General features: G+C 42.7%; 1 long non-coding RNA gene across 1 annotated transcript; it reads left to right on the forward strand.

The window, feature by feature from the left end:
• Positions 1–1,057: 1,057 nt before the first annotated feature.
• LOC129694111 (uncharacterized) lies at positions 1,058–2,566 on the forward strand. The gene is made up of 2 exons (XR_008722956.1): positions 1,058–1,182; positions 2,053–2,566. It is a non-coding gene; the product is annotated as an uncharacterized LOC129694111 (long non-coding RNA).
• The last annotated feature ends 3,537 nt before the right edge of the window (positions 2,567–6,103 follow it).

Here is a 6,103-nt window from a genome sequence, read left to right on the forward strand (position 1 = left end):
TATTGCCAACAGATTGTTAAAAGTCTTACCCAGCTAAAGAAATAGATACAAAATATGTGAACTGATTGTCATCTTGTTTTATGTATCTAAAAATGACCTGGAGATTACATGTTTAAGAAAGAACTGCAGATGCTGGAAAAATTGAAGGTAGACAAAAATGCTGGAGAAACTCAGTAGGTGAGGCAGCATCTATGGAGTGAAAGGAAATAGGTGACGTTTTGGGTCGAGACCCTTCTTCAGACTAAAGAAGTCTGAAGAAGGGTCTCGACCCGAAACATCGCCTATTTCTTTGCTCAATAGATGCTGCCTGACCCGTTGAGTTTCTCCAGCATTTTTGTCTACCTTTTAGATTACATGATCACAATTTTTTAATAAGTAATTGAGTTGAAGCTATTGTTTAGTGTGCCAAGACATGATTGCTTTAACTCTCGTACCAAATTATATCCCATGAAAAATCAAGAAAAAACATTTGAAAAGTTGTTTGAAACAGCTATAGGATTGTTTACATCCGGAAAAGCACAGTATCTGATGAGACCCCATCCAGCTTGGTACATTTCCTAATATTTTATTGTATATCAGTCTCCAATAGCATTCAGGCAGCTACAACTCGTTGGATTGCAGGGAAAAGACAGAGATTGCAGAGGAGAGGAAGAGAACTCTCACGTTAAACATGAGAATCCCAGCAGTTGCAGGAGAATATCAGACCCGGCAGTAATTGTAGTACACCCTGTAGAAGGCTTTTGAGCAATTCAAGTTCTGGAGCTGCTTTGTCAGATCTCCTACTGTCAGAAGTCAGTGGCGTATCTGTGAAATGGCAGAAAAAGCAACAACTTAATGTAATGCAATCTGAATCTGTTCCACGCCTCTCACTCATTGCATCCTTAAGGCCCTGTTCCACTTAGGCTAATTTTAGGCGACTGTTGGCAACTGTCATAGTCATAACAGGTCACCGAAAATCCGGCGACTGGACCCCCTTCGGCATATAATTTGAAATAGAATCATTACCTTAAAAACCAAAAAAAACTGAAGTCAGCACCGGTGACAAACTACATCACCTGGCGACAACTACGACAGCACCTACGTCAGGAGAAGTCAAACAACGCTCAATGGCGGCAAACCCACTGTCTCCGACTGTCTCCGAAGAATGTTCAACATGTTGAAAATCCAGAACTGAACATACAGGTTTGATTTGCCTCGGGGGCGGTCCCGAGGGATGCACACCTTCGGACGCTTTCAACTTAGTGCTTGGGTTCAGATTGCCCAGTCATCTATAGCTTGTGTGGGAAAATGAACCCCATGCTCCCGTCTCCCCCCTTCTCTCTCCCCTCTTCTCTCTCTCCCCTCTTCTCTCTCTCCCCCTCTCTCTCCCCCCTCCATCTCTCCCTTCTCCTCTCTTCTCTCTCCCCACTCTCTCTCTCCCCTTCCTCTCTCTCTCTCCTCTCTCTCCTTCCCCCCTTCCATCTCTCTCACTCTCTCTTCTCTTCTCTCTTCTCTCTTCCCCCTCCTCCCCCCCTCCCCCCCCCCTTCTCTCTCTCCCCTTCTCCCCTTCTCTCTCTCCTTCCCTCTCTCCTCTTCTCTTCCCCTCCCTCTCTCTCCCCCCTTCTCTCTCTCCCCCTTCTCTCCCCTCCTCCCTCCTTCTCTCCCCCCCCCCCCCCTCCCCCTCTCTCTCTTCTCTCCCCCCCTGCCCCCCCCTCCCTTCTTTCTCTCCTCTTCTCTACCCCTTCTCTCTCTCCTCCGTCTCCACCCATGGGAGCGTCCAACAGTCACGGAGGGAGGGGCAAATCACCCTGAGTGGGGGTTGGGGTCCGATGGTGGTGCATCATGGTCAGTGACTGTGGGACATTCCCGCGGGTGGAGACGGAGGAGAGTGAGAAGGGGGAGAGAGGTTGACTATAGGCTGCCTTGGTCATTTTTGAGACTGAAGGAATTTGCATGAATAGCCAGAGGTAACATTAAAGCAAAGAGTTTTTAAATAGTGTTCAATAAATGAAAGCTAATTTCCATCAGTAAGAATGTTGGTAACATGTTGAAAATCCAGAACTGAACATACAGGTTTGATTTGCCTCTGGCTTGATTGTGCTATCTCTCTATTTCTGAAGTTTTTTCTGTTATTATTCGTCCTGACTGGACAATTTTTTGTTACAAAAAGATGAAACGGCCTGTATTCTTTTATGATACTCTGTCTAGGGGACGGAACTCAATGTACAATTCCAACTACGGAGGTCAATTCAATTTTAGCCACCATTGGTGGCCTCTTGTTTTTAAGGTATCGCTTTTTTGATACCTTAAAGTCACTTTTATTTTAAATTCACTTTCACGTGTTTCACTTGTTAATTTTTTTCATCACTAACACAATATGTGCTTTATTCTTTTTTTCATTGAGGTTCAATAGAGGGAGGAGATGTAAAACAACTTCAGAAGTCTGGGATGATCACCCAAAATCCTGAGGTATTTAGCTGCACCATATGAATCAAAACCACCAAAACTGATTTACAATGCAAGACAATAGACGAATAAAGAATGGAGGAATCACATTTTGTAGCAGGAATATTAGGGGTGCGAATGATCCAATTAAGAGGGGAAAGATTCAATTATTCAAAAACGAGGTTGAATAAATTTTATCCAAATGTCTCTCCCAGATGCGATAAATGTTTGTTTCAAAACGCTAATATAACACATTCATTTGTAGGATGTACAAAGTTGAATACATTTTGGAGTGATATATTTGATATATTTACAAAGCTTTTCAAGTCAAGAATAGAACCCACAACGGAATGGATTATATTTGGAATAATAGGAGAAGATACCAATTTAAATAAAGACCAAAATGTTTTTTTTAATTATGGGTTAATAATTGGAAAGAAATTGATACTTAAATTTTGGAGAAATACAACCATACCAACTGTTAAAATGTGGATTAGGAATATGATGGACATAGCACGCCTTGAAGAAATGAGACTCCGACTAATAGATAAATATGACCAATTCTTAAGGAGTTGGTCTCCTTTCATCGACTTTTTGGAATCATGTGATGCAGCGGTACCGTAAAGATTGCTGATTTCAGTTCATGACGCGGATAGATCTACATCTCCGAATACAGATTTGAAAAATTCTCTTTTAAGGGGCCTTCTCTTCTATTTCTACTTTCCACTTTTTCTTTTTCTTTTTTCTTTTTTTTATATACACACTTCACGTTTTTCTACTCTCTACCATCTATTTTTCCACTTTTTCCTCTTTCTATTGTTTTCTTTTTCTTGGCTTGCTTACTTCCTTCTCATAACATAAAACTAGAGGTTGTACATAGAATGGATTACGGTATTACATATTTGGCACCTAAAATTAGGTTCCACTGTACTGTTTTGTACTGTATTAACTTCTAATAAAATAAACAAAACAAAAAAAAAATAGGGGAAAGATTCTGGCACAGTTAAAATCATTAAATTCGGACATAGCTTTTCTGCAAGAAACACACACGAAACAACAAACACAGATGAGACTGAAGGCAAGTTGGATAGGTCAAACTGACTACTCATCATTTACTTCTAAAGCAAGAGGTACGGCTATTATTATTCGGAAAGGTATACCATTTAAATTAAAAAATACTATATCTGATAAAGAAGGAAGGTATACTATAGTTGCGGGAGAAATTCACTCCACACCACTGACTATGATAAATATTTATGCTCCAAATTTTGATAACCCACTATTTTTAAAGAAAATTCTGGATATAATAGCAGAGCATAATTACCAAATTGTAATATTAGGGGGAGATTTTAATTGTGTTATAGATCCATATTTAGACAAATCAATAAAATCAAGGAAGGGTAATTCCAAATCTAAGACTAGTTAATTTTTAAACACATATATAAAAAATACTAACATAACAGATGTATGGAGAGTAGTTAATCCAACCGGAAGGGAATATCCGTTCTATTCAGCGGTACATAAAACTTACTCGCGAATTGATTATTTTTAATGGATACAAAATTTATTCCATATACGATTAATCCTAAATATCACAATAGTATTATTTCTGATCACTCCCCGTTGACTTTTGCATTAAAAGTTGAGGGAATGCCGGGTATAAAACCTTTTTGGAGATTCAATGTACAAATATTAAATAACCCACAAGGTCATGAGTATTTAAAACAACAAATTTTTTTTTGAGACAAATGAGACGAATGAGATAAATCAGGAGAAGTCAAACAACGCTCAATGACGGCAAACCCACTGTCTCCGACTGTCTCCGAAGAATGTTCAACATGTTGAAAATCCAGAACTGAACATACAGGTTTGATTTGCCTCGGGGGCGGTCCCGAGGGATGCACACCTTCGGACGCTTTCAACTTAGTGCTTGGGTTCAGATTGCCCAGTCATCTATAGCTTGTGTGGGAAAATGAACCCCATGCTCCCGTCTCCCCCCTTCTCTCTCCCCTCTTCTCTCTCTCCCCTCTTCTCTCTCTCCCCCTCTCTCTCCCCCTCTATCTCTCCCTTCTCCCCTCTTCTCTCTCCCCCACTCTCTCTCCCTTCCTTCTCTCTCTCCCTTCTCTCTCCCCCTTCCATCTCTCCACTCTTCTCTTCTCTTCTCTCTCTCTTCCCTCCTCCCCCCCTCTCCCTCTCTCTCCCTCCCCTCTCTCTCTCCCCTTCTCTCTCTCTCTCTCCCCTCTCCCTCTCTCCCCCTTCTCTCTCCCCCTTCTCTCTCTCCCCCTTCTCTCTCCCCTTCTCTCTCTCCCTTCTCCCCCCCCCTCTCTCTCTCCCTCTTCTCTCCCCCCCCCCCCCCCTCCCTTCTTTCTCTCCTCTTCTCTACCCCTTCTCTCTCTCCTCCGTCTCCACCCATGGGAGCGTCCAACAGTCACGGAGGGAGGGGCAAATCACCCTGAGTGGGGGGTGGGGTCCGATGGTGGTGCATCATGGTCAGTGACTGTGGGACATTCCCGCGGGTGGAGACGGAGGAGAGTGAGAAGGGGGAGAGAGGTTGACTATAGGCTGCCTTGGTCATTTTTGAGACTGAAGGAATTTGCATGAATAGCCAGGGGTAACATTAAAGCAAAGAGTTTTTAAATAGTGTTCAATAAATGAAAGCTAATTTCCATCAGTAAGAATGTTGGTATAAAGCACAATAGGATTCTGGAATGGGTGTTGTTTACTGTATACTCTGCACTGTGGGTGGCCTGACTGCATTAATGTAGAATATTTTCTTTGTTTGAATAGCACACAAACAAAAGCTTTTCACTATATATAGTGACAGAGTCAAAGATTGATACAGCATTGAAACAGGCCCTTCGTCCCAACTTGCCCACACCGCCCAACATGTCCCAGCTACACTAGTCCTACCTGGCCTATATCCCTCCAAACCTGTCCTATCTATGTACCCGTCTAACTGTTTCTTAAATGTTGGGATAGTTCCCGGCTCAACTACTTCCTCTGGCAGCTTGTTCCATACACCCACCACCCTTTGTGTGAAAAGGTTACACCTCAGTTCCTATTAAATATCACCTAAACCTTCAGATTGGTCCCGACCCAAAACGTCACCCATCCCTTCTCTGCAGAGATGCTGCCTGTCCTGCTGTGTTACTCCAGCTTTTTGTGTCTATCCCAGGACAGAAAGGTCGGTGTGGGAATGGGAAGGGGAGTCAAAGTGTTTATGAAATCTCTTTAGTTCCTTGTGATGAGAGCCAGCATTGTGTGGATCTACATGGCGAGCTACCATTTAGAGGTTTTGGTCAGAGAGTTTGTGTGTGAGCTGACGGATGTAGGGAGGTAATACAGTATGTATTGGGGAAAATATATAGTTGATGCCATGATCCATAACAGCCCTGTTTTCTCTCTCCCTTCTTTCTGAAAATATTGAGTTACATTACATCTCCAGTGCACAGAAACTGACCTAGTCTATAGGACATTTACAAATGTTCACCCATGCATCCACGAATTCTAGGGTCACCTCCTTGAGATCTCTGTGATGCAGCCCTTCCGGCCCTGGGGTTTTATCTGCCTTCCATCACAATGGTTTACCTAACACCATTTCCACCAGTGGACAACACCGTCGGGAGCTCGCAGGTCACAGGTTGGCGACCTGTTTTTACAGAGCTCCCGTGGCAACAGC

The sequence above is a fragment of the Leucoraja erinacea genome, unplaced genomic scaffold (assembly GCF_028641065.1).
Source record: "Leucoraja erinacea ecotype New England unplaced genomic scaffold, Leri_hhj_1 Leri_549S, whole genome shotgun sequence".
Classification (NCBI taxonomy): Eukaryota; Metazoa; Chordata; class Chondrichthyes; order Rajiformes; family Rajidae; genus Leucoraja; species Leucoraja erinaceus.